Source organism: Camellia sinensis, chromosome 9, assembly GCF_055761805.1.
Source record: "Camellia sinensis isolate YWXY chromosome 9, ASM5576180v1, whole genome shotgun sequence".
NCBI classification, from domain to species: Eukaryota; Viridiplantae; Streptophyta; class Magnoliopsida; order Ericales; family Theaceae; genus Camellia; species Camellia sinensis.
In genome coordinates, this window is record NC_138969.1 from 180,317,662 (window position 1) to 180,341,003 (window position 23,342).

Genomic DNA, 23,342 nt, shown 5'->3' on the forward strand with positions numbered 1-23,342 from the left:
TCGCCTAAATAGTGGCAGATATGTAAATACGTCGTTTACTTACAATTTTTGACGCATTACGGTTCGAGCACTCGAACACCTATACGTATTCTCTTGCGAAGTGACAGATATGTAAATACGCCGTTTACTTACCATTTCTGACGTATCACAGTTCGAAGACTCGAACACCTATACGGATTCTCCTACACAGTGGCAGATATGTAAATACGATGTTTACTTACCATTTCTCACGCATTATGGTTCGAACACTCGGACACCTATACGGATTCTCCTGCACAGTGGCAGATATGTTAACACGACGTTTACTTACCATTTCTCACGCATTACGGTTCGAACACTCGAACACCTATACGGATTCTCCTGCATAGTGGCAGATATGTAAATACGTCGTTTACTTACCGTTTCTGACGGATTACTTTTCGAGCACTCGAACACCTATACGGATTCTCCTGCAAAGTGGCAGATATGTAAATACGCCGTTTACTAACCAATTTTGACGTATTACGATTCGAACACTCGAACTCCTATACGGATTCTCCTGTACAGTGGCAGATATGTAAATACGGCGTTTATTTACCATTTCTCATGCATTACGGTTTGAACGCTCGAACACCTATACGGATTCTCTTGCATAGTGGCAGATATGCAAATACGGCGTTTACTTACCATTTCTCATGCATTACGGTTCGAACACCTATACGGATTCTCCTGCACAGTGGCAGATATGTAAATACGTCGTTTACTTACTATTTCTGAAGCATTACGGTTCGAACACTCGAACACCTATACGGATTCTCCTGCACAGTGGCAGATATGTAAATACGGCGTTTACTTACCATTTCTCATGCATTACGGTTCGAACACTCGAACACCTATACGGATTCTCCTGCATAGTGGCAGATATGTAAATACGTCGTTTACTTACCGTTTCTGACGGATTACTTTTCGAGCACTCGAACACCTATACGGATTCTCCTGCAAAGTGGCAGATATGTAAATACGCCGTTTACTAACCATTTTTGACGGATTACGGTTCGAACACTCGAACACCTATACGAATTCTCCTGTACAGTGGCACATATGTAAATACGGCGTTTATTTACCATTTCTCATGCATTACGGTTTGAACGCTCGAACACCTATACGGATTCTCCTGCACAGTGGCAGATATGTAAATACGGCGTTTACTTACCATTTCTCATGCATTACGGTTCGAACACCTATACGGATTCTCCTGCAAAGTGGCAGATATGTAAATACGTCGTTTACTTACAATTTCTGAAGCAGTTCGGTTCGAACACTCGAACACCTATACGGATTCTCCTGCACAGTCGCAGATATGTAAATACGACGTTTATTTACCATTTCTCATGCATTACGGTTCGAATACTCGAACACCTGTACGGATTCCACTGCACAGTGGCAGATATGTAAAAACGGCGTTCACTTACAATTTCTCACGCATTACGGTTCGAGCACTCGAACACCTATACGGATTCTCCTGCAAAGTGGCAGATATGTAAATACGCCGTTTAATAACCATTTCAGACGTATTACGGTTCGAACACTCGAACACCTATACGGATTCTCCTGCACAGTGGCAGATATGTAAATACTACGTTTATTTAACATTTATCATGCATTACGGTTCGAATACTCGAACACCTGTACGGATTCCACTGCACAGTGGCAGATATGTAAATACGGCGTTCACTTACAATTTCTCATGCATTACGGTTCGAACATTCGAACACCTATACGGATTCTCCTGCACAGCGGCAGATATGTAAATACGGCGTTTACTTACCATTTCTCATGCGTTAGGGTTCGAACAATCGAACACCTACACGGATTCTGCTGCACAGTGGCAGTTATGTAAATACGACGTTTACTTGCCATTTCTCATGCATTACGGATCGAACACTCGTACACTTATACGGATTCCCCTGCACAGTGGCAGATATGTAAATACGGCGTTCACTTACAATTTCTCACCCATTACGATTCAAACACTCGAACACCTCAACGGATTCTCCTGCACAGTGGCAGATATGTAAATACGACGTTTACTTACCATTTCTCACGCATTACGGTTCGAACACTCGAACACCTATACGGATTCTCCTGCACAGTGGCAGATATGAAAATACGACGTTTACATACCATTTCTCATGCATTACGGTTCGAACACTCGAAAACCTATACGGATTCTCCTACATAGTGGCAGATATGTAAATACGTCGTTTACTTACATTTTTTGACGCATTACGGTTCGAGCACTCGAACACCTATACGTATTCTCTTGCAAAGTGACAGATATGTAAATACGCCGTTTACTTACCAATTCTGACGTATCACGGTTCGAAGACTCGAACACCTATACGGATTCTCCTGCACAGTGGCATACATGTAAATACGATGTTTACTTACCATTTCTCATGCATTATGGTTCGAACACTCGGACACCTATACGGATTCTCCTGCACAGTGGCAGATATGTAAACACGACGTTTACTTACCATTTCTCACGCATTACGGTTCGAACAATCGAACACCTATACGGATTCTCCTGCATAGTGGCAGATATGTAAATACGTCGTTTACTTACCGTTTCTGACGAATTACTTTTCGAGCACTCGAACACCTATACGTATTCTCTTGCAAAGTGACAGATATGTAAATACGCCGTTTACTAACCATTTCTGACGTATCACGGTTCGAAGACTCGAACACCAATACGGATTCTCCTGCACAGTGGCAGATATGTAAATACGATGTTTACTTACCATTTCTCATGCATTACGGTTCGAACACTCGGACACCTATACGGATTCTCCTGCACAGTGGCAGATATGTAAATACGACGTTTGCTTACCATTTCTCACGCATTGCGGTTCGAACACTCGAACACCTATACGGATTCTCCTGCATAGTGGCAGATATGTAAATACGGCGTTTACTTACCATTTCTCATGCATTACGGTTCGAACACCTATACGGATTCTCCTGCACAGTGGCAGATATGTAAATACGGTGTTTACTTACCATTTCTCATGCATTACGGTTCGAACACTCGAACACCTATACGGATTCTCCTGCATAGTGGCAGATATGTAAATACGTCATTTACTTACCGTTTCTGACGGATTACTTTTTGAGCACTCGAACACCTATACGGATTCTCCTGCAAAGTGGCAGATATGTAAATACGCCGTTTACTAACCATTTTTGATGTATTACGGTTCGAACACTCGAACACCTATACGGATTCTCCTGTACAGTGGCAGATATGTAAATACGGCGTTTATTTACCATTACTCATGCATTACGTTTCGAACGCTCGAACACCTATACGGATTCTCCTGCACAGTGGCAGATATGTAAATACGGCGTTTCCTTACCATTTCTCATGCATTACGGTTCGAACACCTATACGGATTCTCCTGTACAGTGGCAGATATGTAAATACGTCGTTTACTTACCATTTCTGAAGCATTACGGTTCGAACACTCGAACACCTATACGGATTCTCCTCCACAGTGGCAGATTTGTAAATACAGCGTTTACTTACCATTTCTCATGCATTACGGTTCGAACACTCGAACACCTATACGGATTCTCCAGCACAGTGGCAGATATGTAAATACAACGTTTACTTACTATTTCTTATGCATTTTGGTTCGAACACTCGGACAGCTGTACAGATTCTCCTGCATAGTGGCAGATATATAAATACGGCGTTTACTTACCATTTCGCATGCATTACGGTTCAAACACTCGAACACCTATACGGATTCTCCTGCACGGTGGCAGATATGTAAATACGTCGTTTACTTACCATTTCTGATGCATTACGGTTCGAACACTGTAACGCCTGTACGGATTCTCCTGCACAGTGGCAGATATATAAATACGGCGTTTACTTACCATTTCTCATGCATTACGATTCGAACGCTCGAACGGCAATATGGATTCTCCTGCACAGTGGCAGATATGTAAATACGGCGTTTACTTACCGTTTCTCATGCATTACGGTTCAAACACTCGAACACCTATGCGGATTGTCCTGCACAGTGGCAGATATGTAAATACGTCGTTTACTTACCATTTCGGAAGCATTACGGTTCGAACACTCGGACACCTATACGGATTCTCCTGCACAGTGGCCGATATGTAAATACAACGTTTACATACTATTTCTCAGGCATTACGGTTCGAACACTCGAACACCTATACGGTTTCTCCTGCACAGTGGCAGATATGTAAATATGGCGTTTACTTACCATTTCGCATGCATTACGGTTCGAACACTCGAACACCTACACGGATTCTCCTACACAGTGGCAGATATGTAAATACATCATTTACATACCATTTCTGACGCATTAGGGTTCGGACACTCGAACACCTATACGGATTCTGCTGCACAGTGGCAGATATGTAAATACGGCGTTCACTTACAATTTCTCACGTATTACGGTTCGAACACTCGAACACCTATACGGATTCTCCTGCACAGCGGCAGATATGTAAATACGGCGTTTACTTACCATTTCTCATGCGTTAGGGTTCGAACAATCGAACACCTACACGGATTCTCCTGCACAGTGGCAGATATGTAAATACGACGTTTACTTACCATTTCTCATGCATTACGGATCGAACACTCGTACACCTATACGGATTCCCCCCCACAGTGGCAGATATGTAAATACGGCGTTCACTTACAATTTCTCACGCATTACGATTCAAACACTCGAACACCTCAACGGATTCTCCTGCACAGTGGCAGATATGTAAATACGACGTTTACTTACCATTTCTCATGCATTACGGTTCGAACACTCGAACACCTATACGGATTCTCCTGCACCGTGACAGATATGTAAATACGACGTTTACATACCATTTCTCATGCATTACGGTTCGAACACTCGAACACCTATACAGATTCTCTTACATAGTGGCAGATATGTAAATACGTCGTTTACTTACAATTTTTGACGCATTACGGTTCGGGCACCCGAACACCTATACGTATTCTCTTGCAAAGTGACAGATATGTAAATACGCCGTATACTTACCATTTCTGACGTATCACGGTTCGAAGACTCGAACACCTATACGGATTCTCCTGCACAGTGGCAGATATGTAAATACGATGTTTACTTACCGTTTCTCATGCATTACGGTTCGAACACTCGAACACCTATACGGATTCTCCTGCACAGTGGCAGATATGTAAATACGACGTTTACTTACCATTTCTCACGCATTACGGTTCGAACACTCGAACACCTATACGGATTCTCCTGCATAGTGGCAGATATGTAAATACGTCGTTTACTTACTGTTTCTGACGGATTACTTTTCGAGCACTCGAACACCTATACGGATTCTCCTGCAAAGTGGCAGATATGTAAATACGCCGTTTACTAACCATTTTTGACGTATTACGGTTCGAACACTCGAACACCTATACGGATTCTCCTGTACAGGGGCAGATATGTAAATACGGCGTTTATTTACCATTTCTCATGCATTACGTTTCGAACGCTCGAACACCTATACGGATTCTCCTGCACAGTGGCAGATATGTAAATACGGCGTTTCCTTACCATTTCTCATGCATTACGGTTCGAACACCTGTACTAATTCTCCTGCACAGTGGCAGATATGTAAATACGTCGTTTACTTACCATTTCTGAGGAATTACGGTTCGAACACTCGAACACCTATACGGATTCTCCTGCACAGTGGCAGATATGTAAATACGTCGTTTACTTACCACTTCTGAAGCATTACGGTTTGAACACTCGAACACCTATACCGATTCTCCAGCACAGTGGCAGATATGTAAATACAACGTTTACTTACTATTTCTTATGCATTTTGGTTCGAACACTCGAACAGCTGTACGGATTCTCCTGCATAGTGGCAGATATGTAAATACGGCGTTTACTTACCATTTCGCATGCATTACGGTTCAAACACTCGAACACCTATACGGATTCTCCTGCACAGTGGCAGATATGTAAATACGGCGTTTACTTACCATTTCGCATGCATTACGGTTCGAACACTCGAACACATACACGGCTTCTCCTACACAGTGGCAGTTATGTAAATACATCATTTACATACCATTTCTGACGCATTAGGGTTCGGACACTCGAACACCTATACGGATTCTGCTGCACAGTGGCAGATATGTAAATACGGCGTTCACTTACAATTTCTAACGTATTACGGTTCGAACACTCGAACACCAATACGGATTCTCCTGGACAGCGGCAGATATGTAAATACGGCGTTTACTTACCATTTCTCACGCGTTAGGGTTCGAACAATCGAACACCTACACGGATTCTCCTGCACAGTGGCAGATATGTAAATACGACGTTTACTTACCATTTCTCATGCATTACGGATCGAACACTCGTACACCTATACAGATTCCCCTGCACAGTGGCAGATATGTAAATACGGCGTTCACTTACAATTTCTCATGCATTACGATTCAAACACTCGAACACCTCAACGGATTCTCCTGCACAGTGGCTGATATGTAAATACGACGTTTACTTACCATTTCTCATGCATTACGGTTCGAACACTCGAACACCTATACGGATTCTCCTGCACCGTGGCAGATATGTAAATACGACGTTTACATACCATTTCTCATGCATTACGGTTCGAACACTCGAACACCTATACGGATTCTCCTACATAGTGGCAGATATGTAAATACGTCGTTTACTTACAATTTTTGACGCATTACGGTTCGAGCACTCGATCACCTATACGTATTCTCTTGCAAAGTGACAGATATGTAAATACGCCGTTTACTTACCATTTCTGACGTATCACGGTTCGAAGACTCGAACACCTATACGGATTCTCCTGCACAGTGGCAGATATGTAAATATGATGTTTAGTTACCATTTCTCATGCATTACGGTTCGAACACTCGGACACCTATACGGATTCTCCTGCACAGTGGCAGATATGTAAATACGACGTTTACTTACCATTTCTCACGCATTACGGTTCGAACACTCGAACACCTATACGGATTCTCCTGCATAGTGGCAGATATGTAAATACGTCGTTTACTTACCGTTTCTGACGGATTACTTTTCGAGCACTCGAACACCTATACGGATTCTCCTGCAAATGGCAGATATGTAAATACGCCGTTTACAAACCATTTTTGACGTATTACGGTTCGAACACTCGAACACCTATACGGATTCTCCTGTACAGGGGCAGATATGTAAATATGGCGTTTATTTACCATTTCTCATGCATTACGTTTCGAACGCTCGAACACCTATACGGATTCTCCTGCACAGTGGCAGATATGTAAATACGACGTTTACTTACCATTTCTCATGCATTACGGTTCGAACACCTATACGGATTCTCCTGCACAGTGGCAGATATGTAAATACGGCGTTTACTTGCCATTTCTCATGCATTACGGTTCGAACACTCGGACACCTATACGGATTCTCCTGCACAGCGGCAGATATGTAAATACGACGTTTACTTACCATTTCTCACGCATTACGGTTCGAACACTCGAACACCTATACGGATTCTCCTGCATAGTGGCAGATATGTAAATACGTCGTTTACTTACCGTTTCTGACGGATTACTTTTCGAGCACTCGAACAACTATACGGATTCTCCCGTAAAGTGGCAGATATGTAAATACGCCGTTTACTAACCTTTTTTGACGTATTACGGTTCGAACAGTCGAACACCTATACGGATTCTCCTGTACAGTGGCAGATATGTAAATACGGCGTTTATTTACCATTTCTCATGCATTACGGTTTGAACGCTCGAACACCTATACGGATTCTCCTGCATAGTGGCAGATATGTAAATACGGCGTTTACTGACCATTTCTCATGCATTACGGTTCGAACACCTATACGGATTCTCCTGCACAGTGGCAGATATGTAAATACGTCGTTTACTTACCATTTCTGAAGCATTACGGTTCGAACACTCGAACACCTATACGGATTCTCCTCCACAGTGGCAGATATGTAAATACGGCGTTTACTTACCATTTCTCATGCATTACGGTTCGAGCACTCGAACACCTATACGGATTCTCCAGCACAGTGGCAGATATGTAAATACAACGTGTACTTACTATTTCTTATGCATTTTGGTTCGAACACTCGAACAGCTGTACGGATTCTCCTGCACAATGGCAGATATGTAAATATGGCGTTTACTTACCATTTCGCATGCATTACGGTTCAAACACTCGAACACCTATACGGATTCTCCTGCACAGTGGCAGATATGTAAATACGTCGTTTACTTACTATTTCTGATGCATTACGGTTCGAACACTGTAACACCTTTACGGATTCTCCTGCACAGTGGCAGATATGTAAATACGGCGTTTACTTACCATTTCCCATGCATTATGATTCGAACGCTCGAACGGCAAAACGGATTCTCCTGCACAGTGGCAGATATGTAAATACGGCGTTTACTTACCGTTTCTCATGCATTACGGTTCAAACACTCGAACACCTATACGGATTGTCCTGCACAGTGGCAGATATGTAAATACGTCGTTTACTTACCATTTCTGAAGCATTACGGTTCGAACACTCGGACACCTATACGGATTCTCCTGCACTGTGGCAGATATGTAAATACAACGTTTACTTACTATTTCTCAGGCATTACGGTTCGAACACTCGAACACCTATACGGATTCTCCTGCACAGTGGCAGATATGTAAATACGGCGTTTACTTACCATTTCGCATGCATTACGGTTCGAACACTCGAACACCTACACGGATTCTCCTACACAGTGCCAGATATGTAAATACATCATTTACATACCATTTCTGACGCATTAGGGTTCGGACACTCGAACACCTATACGGATTCTGCTGCACAGCGGTAGATATGTAAATACGGCGTTTACTTACCATTTCTCATGCGTTAGGGTTCGAACAATCGAACACCTACACGGATTCTCCTGCACAGTGGCTGATATGTAAATACGACGTTTACTTACCATTTCTCATGCATTACGGATCGAACACTCGTACACCTATACGGATTTCCCTGCACAGTGGCAGATATGTAAATACGGCGTTCACTTACAATTTCTCACGCATTACGATTCAAACACTCAAACACCTCAACAGATTCTCTTGCATAGTGGCAGATATGTAAATACGACGTTTACTTACCATTTCTCATGCATTACGGTTCGAGCACTCGAACACCTATACGGATTCTCCTGCACCGTGGCAGATATGTAAATACGACGTTTACATACCATTTCTCATGCATTACGGTTCGAACACTCGAACACCTGTACGGATTCTCCTACATAGTGGCAGATATGTAAATACGTCGTTTACTCACAATTTTTGACGCATTACGGTTCGAGCACTCGAACACCTATACGTATTCTCTTGCAAAGTGACGGATATGTAAATACGCCGTTTACTTACCATTTCTGACGTATCACGGTTCGAAGACTCGAACACCTATACGGATTCTCCTGCACAGTGGCAGATATGTAAATACGATGCTTACTTACCATTTCTCATGCATTACGGTTCGAACACTCGGACACATATACGGATTCTCCTGCACAGTGGCAGATATGTAAATACGACGTTTACTTACCATTTCTCACGCATTACGGTTCGAACACTCGAACACCTATACGGATTCTCCTGCATAGTGGCAGATATGTAAATACGTCGTTTACTTACCGTTTCTGACGGATTACTTTTCGAGCACTCGAACACCTATACGGATTCTCCTGCAAAGTGGCAGATATGTAAATACGCCGTTTACTAACCATTTTCGACGTATTACGGTTCGAACACTTGAACACCTATACGGATTCTCCTGCACAGTGGCAGATATGTAAATACGGCGTTTACTTACCGTTTCTCATGCATTACGGTTCGAACACCTATACGGATTCTCCTGCACAGTGGCAGATATGTAAATACGTCGTTTACTTACCATTTCTGAGGCATTACGGTTAGAACACTCGAACACCTATTCGGATTCTCCTGCATAGTGGCAGATATGTAAATACGGCGTTTACTTACCATTTCTCATGCATTACGGTTCGAACACTCGAATACCTATACGGATTCTCCAGCACAGTGGCAGATATGTAAATACAACGTTTACTTACTATTTCTTATGCATTTTGGTTCGAACACTCGAACAGCTATACGGATTCTCCTGCACAGTGGCAGATATGTAAATATGGCGTTTACTTACCATTTCGCATGCATTACGGTTCAAACACTCGAACACCTATACGGATTCTCCTGCACAGTGGCAGATATGTAAATACGTCGTTTACTTACCATTTCTGATGCATTACGGTTCGAACACTGTAACACCTGTACGGATTCTCCTGCACAGTGGCAGATATGTAAATACGGCGTTTACTTACCATTTCTCATGCATTACGATTCGAACGCTCGAACGGCAATACGGATTCTCCTGCACAGTGGCAGATATGTAAATACGGCGTTTACTTACCGTTTCTCATGCATTACGGTTCAAACACTCGAACACCTATACGGATTGTCCTGCACAGTGGCAAATATGTAAATGCGTCGTTTACTTACCATTTCTGAAGCATTACGGTTCGAACACTCGGACACCTATACGGATTCTCTTGCACAGTGGCAGATATGTAAATACAACGTTTACTTACTATTTCTCAGGCGTTACGGTTCGAACACTCGAACACCTATACGAATTCTCCTGCACAGTGGCAGATATGTAAATACGGCGTTTACTTACCATTTCGCATGCATTACGGTTCGAACACTCGAACACCTACACGGATTCTCCTACACAGTGGCAGATATGTAAATACATCATTTACATACCATTTCTGACGCATTAGGGTCCGGACACTCGAACACCTATACGGATTCTGCTGCACAGTGGCAGATATGTAAATACGGCGTTCACTTACAATTTCTCACGTATTACGGTTCGAACACTCGAACACCTATACGGATTCTCCTGCACAGCGGCAGATATGTAAATACGGCATTTACTTACCATTTCTCATGCGTTAGGGTTCGAACAATCAAACACCTACACAGATTCTCCTGCACAGTGGCAGATATGTAAATACGACGTTTTCTTACCATTTCTCATGCATTACGGATCGAACACTCGTACACCTATACGGATTGCCCTGCACAGTGGCAGATATGTAAATACGGCGTTCACTTACAATTTCTCATGCATTACGGTTCGAACACTCGAACACCTATACGGATTCTCCTGTACCGTGGCAGATATGTAAATACGACGTTTACATACTATTTCTCATGCATTACGGTTCGAACACTCGAACACCTATACGGATTCTCCTACATACTGGCAGATATGTAAATACGTCGTTTACTTACCGTTTCTGACGGATTACTTTTCGAGCACTCGAACACCTATACGGATTCTCCTGCAAATGGCAGATATGTAAATACGCCGTTTACAAACCATTTTTGACGTATTACGGTTCGAACACTCGAACACCTATACGGATTCTCCTGCACCGTGGCAGATATGTAAATACGACGTTTACATACCATTTCTCATGCATTACGGTTCGAACACTCGAACACCTATACGGATTCTCCTACATAGTGGCAGATATGTAAATACGTCGTTTACTTACAATTTTTGACGCATTACGGTTCGAGCACTCGAACACCTATACGTATTCTCTTGCAAAGTGACGGATATGTAAATACGCCGTTTACTTACCATTTCTGACGTATCACGGTTCGAAGACTCGAACACCTATACGGATTCTCCTGCACAGTGGCAGATATGTAAATACGATGCTTACTTACCATTTCTCATGCATTACGGTTCGAACACTCGGACACCTATACGGATTCTCCTGCACAGTGGCAGATATGTAAATACGACGTTTACTTACCATTTCTCACGCATTACGGTTCGAACACTCGAACACCTATACGGATTCTCCTGCATAGTGGCAGATATGTAAATACGTCGTTTACTTACCGTTTCTGACGGATTACTTTTCGAGCACTCGAACACCTATACGGATTCTCCTGCAAAGTGGCAGATATGTAAATACGCCGTTTACTAACCATTTTTGACGTATTACGGTTCGAACACTTGAACACCTATACGGATTCTCCTGTACAGGGGCAGATATGTAAATACGGCGTTTATTTACCATCTCTCATGCATTACGTTCTGAACGCTCGAACACCTATACGGATTCTCCTGCACAGTGGCAGATATGTAAATACGGCGTTTACTTACCGTTTCTCATGCATTACGGTTCGAACACCTCTACGGATTCTCCTGCACAGTGGCAGATATGTAAATACGTCGTTTACTTACCATTTCTGAGGCATTACGGTTCGAACACTCCAACACCTATTCGGATTCTCCTGCACAGTGGCAGATATGTAAATACGGCGTTTACTTACCATTTCTCATGCATTACGGTTCGAACACTCGAATACCTATACGGATTCTCCAGCACAGTAGCAGATATGTAAATACAACGTTTACTTACTATTTCTTATGCATTTTGGTTCGAACACTCGAACAGCTGTACGGATTCTCCTGCACAGTGGCAGATATATAAATATGGCGTTTACTTACCATTTCGCATGCATTACGGTTCAAACACTCGAACACCTATACGGATTCTCCTGCACAGTGGCAGATATGTAAATACGTCGTTTACTTACCATTTCTGATGCATTACGGTTCGAACACTGTAACACCTGTACGGATTCTCCTGCACAGTGGCAGATATGTAAATACGGCGTTTACTTACCATTTCTCATGCATTACGATTCGAACGCTCGAACGGCAATACGGATTCTCCTGCACAGTGGTAGATATGTAAATACGGCGTTTACTTACCGTTTCTCATGCATTACGGTTCAAACACTCGAACACCTATACGGATTGTCCTGCACAGTGGCAAATATGTAAATACGTCGTTTACTTACCATTTCTGAAGCATTACGGTTCGAACACTCGGACACCTATACGGATTCTCTTGCACAGTGGCAGATATGTAAATACAACGTTTACTTACTATTTCTCAGGCGTTACGGTTCGAACACTCGAACACCTATACGAATTCTCCTGTATAGTGGCAGATTTATAAATACGGCGTTTACTTACCATTTCGCATGCATTACGGTTCGAACACTCGAACACCTACACGGATTCTCCTACACAGTGGCAGATATGTAAATACATCATTTACATACCATTTCTGACGCATTAGGGTCTGGACACTCGAACACCTATACGGATTCTGCTGCACAGTGGCAGATATGTAAATACGGCGTTCACTTACAATTTCTCACGTATTACGGTTCGAACACTCGAACACCTATACGGATTCTCCTGCACAGCGGCAGATATGTAAATACGGCATTTACTTACCATTTCTCATGCGTTAGGGTTCGAACAATCAAACAACTACACAGATTCTCCTGCACAGTGGCAGATATGTAAATACGACGTTTACTTACCATTTCTCATGCATTACGGATCGAACACTCGTACACCTATACGGATTCCCCTGCACAGTGGCAGATATGTAAATACGGCGTTCACTTACAATTTCTCACGCATTACGATTCAAACACTCGAACACCTATACGGATTCTCCTGCAAAGTGGCAGATATGTAAATACGCCGTTTACTAACCATTTCTGACGTATTACGGTTCGAACACTCGAACACCAATACGGATTCTCCTTCACAGTGGCAGATATGTAAATACGACGTTTATTTACCATTTCTCATGCATTACGGTTCGACCGCTCGAACACCTATACGGATTCTCTTGCACAGTGGCAGATATGCAAATACGGCGTTTACTTACCATTTCTCATGCATTACGGTTCGAACACCTATACGGATTCTCCTGCACAGTGGCAGATATGTAAATACGTCGTTTACTTACCACTTCTGAAGCATTACGGTTCGAACACTCGAACACCTATACCGATTCTACAGCACAGTGGCAGATATGTAAATACAACGTTTACTTACTATTTCTTATGCATTTCGGTTCGAATACTCGAACAGCTGTACGGATTCTCCTGCACAGTGGCAGATATGTAAATACGGCGTTTACTTACCATTTCGCATGCATTACGGTTCAAACACTCGAACACCTATACGGATTCTCCTGCACAGTGGCAAATATGTAAATACATCGTTTATTTACCATTTCTGATGCATTACGGTTCGAACACTGTAACACCTGTACGGATTCTCCTGCACAGTGGCAGATATGTAAATACGGCGTTTACTTACCATTTCTCATGCATTATGGTTCGAACGCTCGAACAGCAATACGGATTCTCCTGCACAGTGACAGATATGTAAATACGGCGTTTACTTACCATTTCTCATGCATTACGGTTCGAACACTCGAACACCTATTCGGATTGTCCTGCACAGTGGCAGATATGTAAATACATCATTTACTTACCATTTCTGACACATTAGGGCTCGAACACTCGAACACCTATACGGATTCTCTTGCACAGTGGCAGATATGTAAATACGGCGTTTACTTACCATTTCTCATGCATTACGGTTCGAACACTCGAGCACCTAGAAGGATTCTCCTGTACAGCGGCAGATATGTCAATACGGCGTTTACTTACCATTTCTCATGCATTACGGTTCGAAGACTCGAACACCTATGCGTATTCTCCTGCACAGTGGCAGATATGTAAATACGTCGTTTACTAACCATTTCTGACGGATTAGGTTCGAACACTGTAACACCTGTACGGATTCTACTGCACAGTGGCAGATATGTAAATACGGCATTTTCTTACCATTTCTCATGCATTACGGTTCGAACACTCGAACACCTATACGGATTCTCCTGCACAGAGGCAGATATGTAAATACGTCGTTTACTTACCATTTCTGAAGCATTACGGTTCGAACACTCGAACACCTATACGGATTCTCCTGCACAGTGGCAGATATGTAAATATACCGTTTACTTACTATTTCTTTTGCATTATGGTTCGAACACTTGAACACCTGTGCGGCTTCTCCTGCACAGTGGCAGATATGTAAATACGGCGTTTACTTACCATTTCGCATGAATTACGGTTCGAAAACTCGAAAACCTATACGGATTCTCCTGCACAGTGGCAGATATGTAAATACCGTGTTCATTTGCCATTTCTCATGCATTACGGTTCAAATACTCGAACACCTATACGGATTCCCCTGCACAGTGGAAGATGTGTAAGGACGGTGTTCACTTACAATTTCTCACGCATTACGGTTCAAACACTCGAACACCTATACGGATTCTCCTGCACAGTGGCAGATATGTAAATACGGCGTTTACTTGCCATTTCTCATGCATTACGGTTCGAACACTCGAACACCTATACGGATTCTCCTACACAGTGGCAGATATGTAAATACAACGTTTACTTACTATTTCTCATGCATTATGGTTCGAACACTCGAACACCTGTACGGATTCTCCTGCACAGTGGCAGATATGTAAATACATCGTTTCCTTACCATTTCTGACGCATTACGGTTCGAACACTGGAACACCTATACGGATTCTCCTGCACAGTGGCAGATATGTAAATACAACGTTTACTTACTATTTCTCAGGAATTACGGTTCGAACGCTCGAACGCCTATACGGATTCTCCTGCACAGTGGCAGATATGTAAGTACGGCGTTTACTTACCATTTAGCATGAATTACTGTTCGAACACTCGAACACCTACACGGATTCTCCTACACAGTGGCAGATATGTAAATACGTCGTTTACTTACCATTTCTGATGCATTACGGTTCGAACACTGTAACACCTGTACGGATTCTCCTGCACAGTGGCAGATATGTAAATACGGCGTTTACTTACCATTTCTCATGCATTACGATTCGAACGCTCGAACGGCAATACGGATTCTCCTGCACAGTGGCAGATATGTAAATACGGCGTTTACTTACCGTTTCTCATGCATTACGGTTCAAACACTCGAACACCTATACGGATTGTCCTGCACAGTGGCAAATATGTAAATGCGTCGTTTACTTACCATTTCTGAAGCATTACGGTTCGAACACTCGGACACCTATACGGATTCTCTTGCACAGTGGCAGATATGTAAATACAACGTTTACTTACTATTTCTCAGGCGTTACGGTTCGAACACTCGAACACCTATACGAATTCTCCTGCACAGTGGCAGATATGTAAATACGGCGTTTACTTACCATTTCGCATGCATTACGGTTCGAACACTCGAACACCTACACGGATTCTCCTACACAGTGGCAGATATGTAAATACATCATTTACATACCATTTCTGACGCATTAGGGTCCGGACACTCGAACACCTATACGGATTCTGCTGCACAGTGGCAGATATGTAAATACGGCGTTCACTTACAATTTCTCACGTATTACGGTTCGAACACTCGAACACCTATACGGATTCTCCTGCGCAGCGGCAGATATGTAAATACGGCATTTACTTACCATTTCTCATGCGTTAGGGTTCGAACAATCAAACACCTACACAGATTCTCCTGCACAGTGGCAGATATGTAAATACGACGTTTTCTTACCATTTCTCATGCATTACGGATCGAACACTCGTACACCTATACGGATTGCCCTGCACAGTGGCAGATATGTAAATACGGCGTTCACTTACAATTTCTCATGCATTACGGTTCGAACACTCGAACACCTATACGGATTCTCCTGTACCGTGGCAGATATGTAAATACGACGTTTACATACTATTTCTCATGCATTACGGTTCGAACACTCGAACACCTATACGGATTCTCCTACATACTGGCAGATATGTAAATACGTCGTTTACTTACCGTTTCTGACGGATTACTTTTCGAGCACTCGAACACCTATACGGATTCTCCTGCAAATGGCAGATATGTAAATACGCCGTTTACAAACCATTTTTGACGTATTACGGTTCGAACACTCGAACACCTATACGGATTCTCCTGCACCGTGGCAGATATGTAAATACGACGTTTACATACCATTTCTCATGCATTACGGTTCGAACACTCGAACACCTATACGGATTCTCCTACATAGTGGCAGATATGTAAATACGTCGTTTACTTACAATTTTTGACGCATTACGGTTCGAGCACTCGAACACCTATACGTATTCTCTTGCAAAGTGACGGATATGTAAATACGCCGTTTACTTACCATTTCTGACGTATCACGGTTCGAAGACTCGAACACCTATACGGATTCTCCTGCACAGTGGCAGATATGTAAATACGATGCTTACTTACCATTTCTCATGCATTACGGTTCGAACACTCGGACACCTATACGGATTCTCCTGCACAGTGGCAGATATGTAAATACGACGTTTACTTACCATTTCTCACGCATTACGGTTCGAACACTCGAACACCTATACGGATTCTCCTGCATAGTGGCAGATATGTAAATACGTCGTTTACTTACCGTTTCTGACGGATTACTTTTCGAGCACTCGAACACCTATACGGATTCTCCTGCAAAGTGGCAGATATGTAAATACGCCGTTTACTAACCATTTTTGACGTATTACGGTTCGAACACTTGAACACCTATACGGATTCTCCTGTACAGGGGCAGATATGTAAATACGGCGTTTATTTACCATCTCTCATGCATTACGTTCTGAACGCTCGAACACCTATACGGATTCTCCTGCACAGTGGCAGATATGTAAATACGGCGTTTACTTACCGTTTCTCATGCATTACGGTTCGAACACCTCTACGGATTCTCCTGCACAGTGGCAGATATGTAAATACGTCGTTTACTTACCATTTCTGAGGCATTACGGTTCGAACACTCCAACACCTATTCGGATTCTCCTGCACAGTGGCAGATATGTAAATACGGCGTTTACTTACCATTTCTCATGCATTACGGTTCGAACACTCGAATACCTATACGGATTCTCCAGCACAGTAGCAGATATGTAAATACAACGTTTACTTACTATTTCTTATGCATTTTGGTTCGAACACTCCAACAGCTGTACGGATTCTCCTGCACAGTGGCAGATATATAAATATGGCGTTTACTTACCATTTCGCATGCATTACGGTTCAAACACTCGAACACCTATACGGATTCTCCTGCACAGTGGCAGATATGTAAATACGTCGTTTACTTACCATTTCTGATGCATTACGGTTCGAACACTGTAACACCTGTACGGATTCTCCTGCACAGTGGCAGATATGTAAATACGGCGTTTACTTACCATTTCTCATGCATTACGATTCGAACGCTCGAACGGCAATACGGATTCTCCTGCACAGTGGTAGATATGTAAATACGGCGTTTACTTACCGTTTCTCATGCATTACGGTTCAAACACTCGAACACCTATACGGATTGTCCTGCACAGTGGCAAATATGTAAATACGTCGTTTACTTACCATTTCTGAAGCATTACGGTTCGAACACTCGGACACCTATACGGATTCTCTTGCACAGTGGCAGATATGTAAATACAACGTTTACTTACTATTTCTCAGGCGTTACGGTTCGAACACTCGAACACCTATACGAATTCTCCTGTATAGTGGCAGATTTATAAATACGGCGTTTACTTACCATTTCGCATGCATTACGGTTCGAACACTCGAACACCTACACGGATTCTCCTACACAGTGGCAGATATGTAAATACATCATTTACATACCATTTTTGACGCATTAGGGTCTGGACACTCGAACACCTATACGGATTCTGCTGCACAGTGGCAGATATGTAAATACGGCGTTCACTTACAATTTCTCACGTATTACGGTTCGAACACTCGAACACCTATACGGATTCTCCTGCACAGCGGCAGATATGTAAATACGGCATTTACTTACCATTTCTCATGCGTTAGGGTTCGAACAATCAAACAACTACACAGATTCTCCTGCACAGTGGCAGATATGTAAATACGACGTTTACTTACCATTTCTCATGCATTACGGATCGAACACTCGTACACCTATACGGATTCCCCTGCACAGTGGCAGATATGTAAATACGGCGTTCACTTACAATTTCTCACGCATTACGATTCAAACACTCGAACACCTATACGGATTCTCCTGCAAAGTGGCAGATATGTAAATACGCCGTTTACTAACCATTTCTGACGTATTACGGTTCGAACACTCGAACACCAATACGGATTCTCCTTCACAGTGGCAGATATGTAAATACGACGTTTATTTACCATTTCTCATGCATTACGGTTCGACCGCTCGAACACCTATACGGATTCTCTTGCACAGTGGCAGATATGCAAATACGGCGTTTACTTACCATTTCTCATGCATTACGGTTCGAACACCTATACGGATTCTCCTGCACAGTGGCAGATATGTAAATACGTCGTTTACTTACCACTTCTGAAGCATTACGGTTCGAACACTCGAACACCTATACCGATTCTACAGCACAGTGGCAGATATGTAAATACAACGTTTACTTACTATTTCTTATGCATTTCGGTTCGAATACTCGAACAGCTGTACGGATTCTCCTGCACAGTGGCAGATATGTAAATACGGCGTTTACTTACCATTTCGCATGCATTACGGTTCAAACACTCGAACACCTATACGGATTCTCCTGCACAGTGGCAAATATGTAAATACATCGTTTATTTACCATTTCTGATGCATTACGGTTCGAACACTGTAACACCTGTACGGATTCTCCTGCACAGTGGCAGATATGTAAATACGGCGTTTACTTACCATTTCTCATGCATTATGGTTCGAACGCTCGAACAGCAATACGGATTCTCCTGCACAGTGACAGATATGTAAATACGGCGTTTACTTACCATTTCTCATGCATTACGGTTCGAACACTCGAACACCTATTCGGATTGTCCTGCACAGTGGCAGATATGTAAATACATCATTTACTTACCATTTCTGACACATTAGGGCTCGAACACTCGAACACCTATACGGATTCTCTTGCACAGTGGCAGATATGTAAATACGGCGTTTACTTACCATTTCTCATGCATTACGGTTCGAACACTCGAGCACCTAGAAGGATTCTCCTGTACAGCGGCAGATATGTCAATACGGCGTTTACTTACCATTTCTCATGCATTACGGTTCGAAGACTCGAACACCTATGCGTATTCTCCTGCACAGTGGCAGATATGTAAATACGTCGTTTACTAACCATTTCTGACGGATTAGGTTCGAACACTGTAACACCTGTACGGATTCTACTGCACAGTGGCAGATATGTAAATACGGCATTTTCTTACCATTTCTCATGCATTACGGTTCGAACACTCGAACACCTATACGGATTCTCCTGCACAGAGGCAGATATGTAAATACGTCGTTTACTTACCATTTCTGAAGCATTACGGTTCGAACACTCGAACACCTATACGGATTCTCCTGCACAGTGGCAGATATGTAAATATACCGTTTACTTACTATTTCTTTTGCATTATGGTTCGAACACTTGAACACCTGTGCGGCTTCTCCTGCACAGTGGCAGATATGTAAATACGGCGTTTACTTACCATTTCGCATGAATTACGGTTCGAAAACTCGAAAACCTATACGGATTCTCCTGCACAGTGGCAGATATGTAAATACCGTGTTCATTTGCCATTTCTCATGCATTACGGTTCAAATACTCGAACACCTATACGGATTCCCCTGCACAGTGGAAGATGTGTAAGGACGGTGTTCACTTACAATTTCTCACGCATTACGGTTCAAACACTCGAACACCTATACGGATTCTCCTGCACAGTGGCAGATATGTAAATACGGCGTTTACTTGCCATTTCTCATGCATTACGGTTCGAACACTCGAACACCTATACGGATTCTCCTACACAGTGGCAGATATGTAAATACAACGTTTACTTACTATTTCTCATGCATTATGGTTCGAACACTCGAACACCTGTACGGATTCTCCTGCACAGTGGCAGATATGTAAATACATCGTTTCCTTACCATTTCTGACGCATTACGGTTCGAACACTGGAACACCTATACGGATTCTCCTGCACAGTGGCAGATATGTAAATACAACGTTTACTTACTATTTCTCAGGAATTACGGTTCGAACGCTCGAACGCCTATACGGATTCTCCTGCACAGTGGCAGATATGTAAGTACGGCGTTTACTTACCATTTAGCATGAATTACTGTTCGAACACTCGAACACCTACACGGATTCTCCTACACAGTGGCAGATATGTAAATACATCGTTTACATACCATTTCTGACGCATTAGGGTTCAGACACTCGAACACCTATGCGGATTCTCCTGCACAGTGGCAGATATGTAAATATGATGTTTACTTACCATTTCTCATGCATTACGGTTCGAACACTCGGACACCTATACGGATTCTCCTGCACAGTGGCAGATATGTAAATACGGCGTTTACTTACCATTTCTCATGCATTAGGGTTCGAACAATCGAACACCTACACGGATTCTCCTGCACAGTGGCAGATATGTAAATACGACGTTTACTTACCATTTCTCATGCATTACGGTTCGAACACTCGTACACCTATACGGATTCCCCTGCACAGTGGCAGATATGTAAATACGGCGTTCACTTACAATTTCTCACGCATTACGATTCGAACACTCGAACACCTCTACGGATTCTCCTGCACAGTGGCAGATATGTAAATACGACGTTTACTTACCATTTCTCATGCATTACGGTTCGAACACTCGAACACCTATACGGATTCTCCTGCACGGTGGCAGATATGTAAATACGACGTTTACATACCATTTCTCATGCATTACGGTTCGAACACTCGAACACCTATACGGATTCTCCTACATAGTGGCAGATATGTAAATACGTCGTTTACTTACAATTTTTGACGCATTACGGTTCGAGCACTCGAACACCTATACGTATTCTCTTGCAAAGTGACAGATATGTAAATACGCCGTTTACTTACCATTTTTGACGTATCATGGTTCGAACACTCGAACACCTATACGGATTCTCCTGCACAATGGCAGATATGTAAATACGATGTTTACTTACCATTTCTCATGCATTACGGTTCGAATACTCGGACACTGTAACACGCCCGCCGGGGGGGGGGCCTCGCTACAGTTCGGACTCTCGATTTGTGTCGCGGTTCTTAATCTTGAACCAAAGAGTCCAAATCTGGCAAATCGTTTTGAGAAACAGATTTTTTGAAAGAAGTGCCAAACATGGACTGCTTTGCCAGATACAGAGTCGCCACCTAAATATTTTAAAGTGGGGGAATTTAGGAAACCCTGACTCGGTGCCGAAGGCCACATGTCCGTCATCACCGGAGTTGTCTCGGCTCGGGAGCTTGGGTACGATCGGGGAAGGTCAGCTATGAGCACCCCCTTTCGCCCGGTTCGAAGACCGGCCTCTACTAACCGTGATATCTGATTTTGAAAACTTTATGTGTTCTTAACCCAATTATTAGCCTAGAATTACTATGTTATGCGCACAGCAAACAAGTATAGACTGGATTGCCTAATTTGGAAAGAAACATTGCATATCCGTTTGTTTTGAAAACGCTTTGAAATTTGCTACTCGCAAGTAGGCTAAAAAACACGGATTTCAATTAGTTTTTCCAACTCAAACAATCCAACCTTCACCCACAGGCATTCAAAACAGTTTTAACACATAAGCATCTAGCCACATGTTAAGCATGCTGCCATGGCAACATTCACACTCATGCGATATGCTAAAGCATAAATACTTACATCGTACTCCGTGCCAAAACAGAGAACTTGTTAGCAAACATGCATGATCCAAGTCCATGTTAAGTGCCTAATGCATCGCATACAAAATGTTGCTAGAATAGGCTCGGCTATCCTAAAAATGGTATGTGAAAATGCACAATTATCACGTATTCAGTTTGGTAATTGAAGTATTGATGCAGTTAGCATGATGTACCGAGCCTAATGCATGCAATACAAATGCATGGATGCACACATGCATAGCATAAGGTATGCCGAATTAAACGTGCCCTAATACTAACCATTAAAGCGGGTAAGTAAAAGGGAAGAAAGAGGTGAGGTTGGAAGACATACACACACTCACGCACACTTATTACAGATTTGCCCTCGCTTGGAGGGACCGAATAAATATTACAAATTAATTAACTATGCAAGCTAATTAATATTACAAATTAACTAATTTAATTAACAAA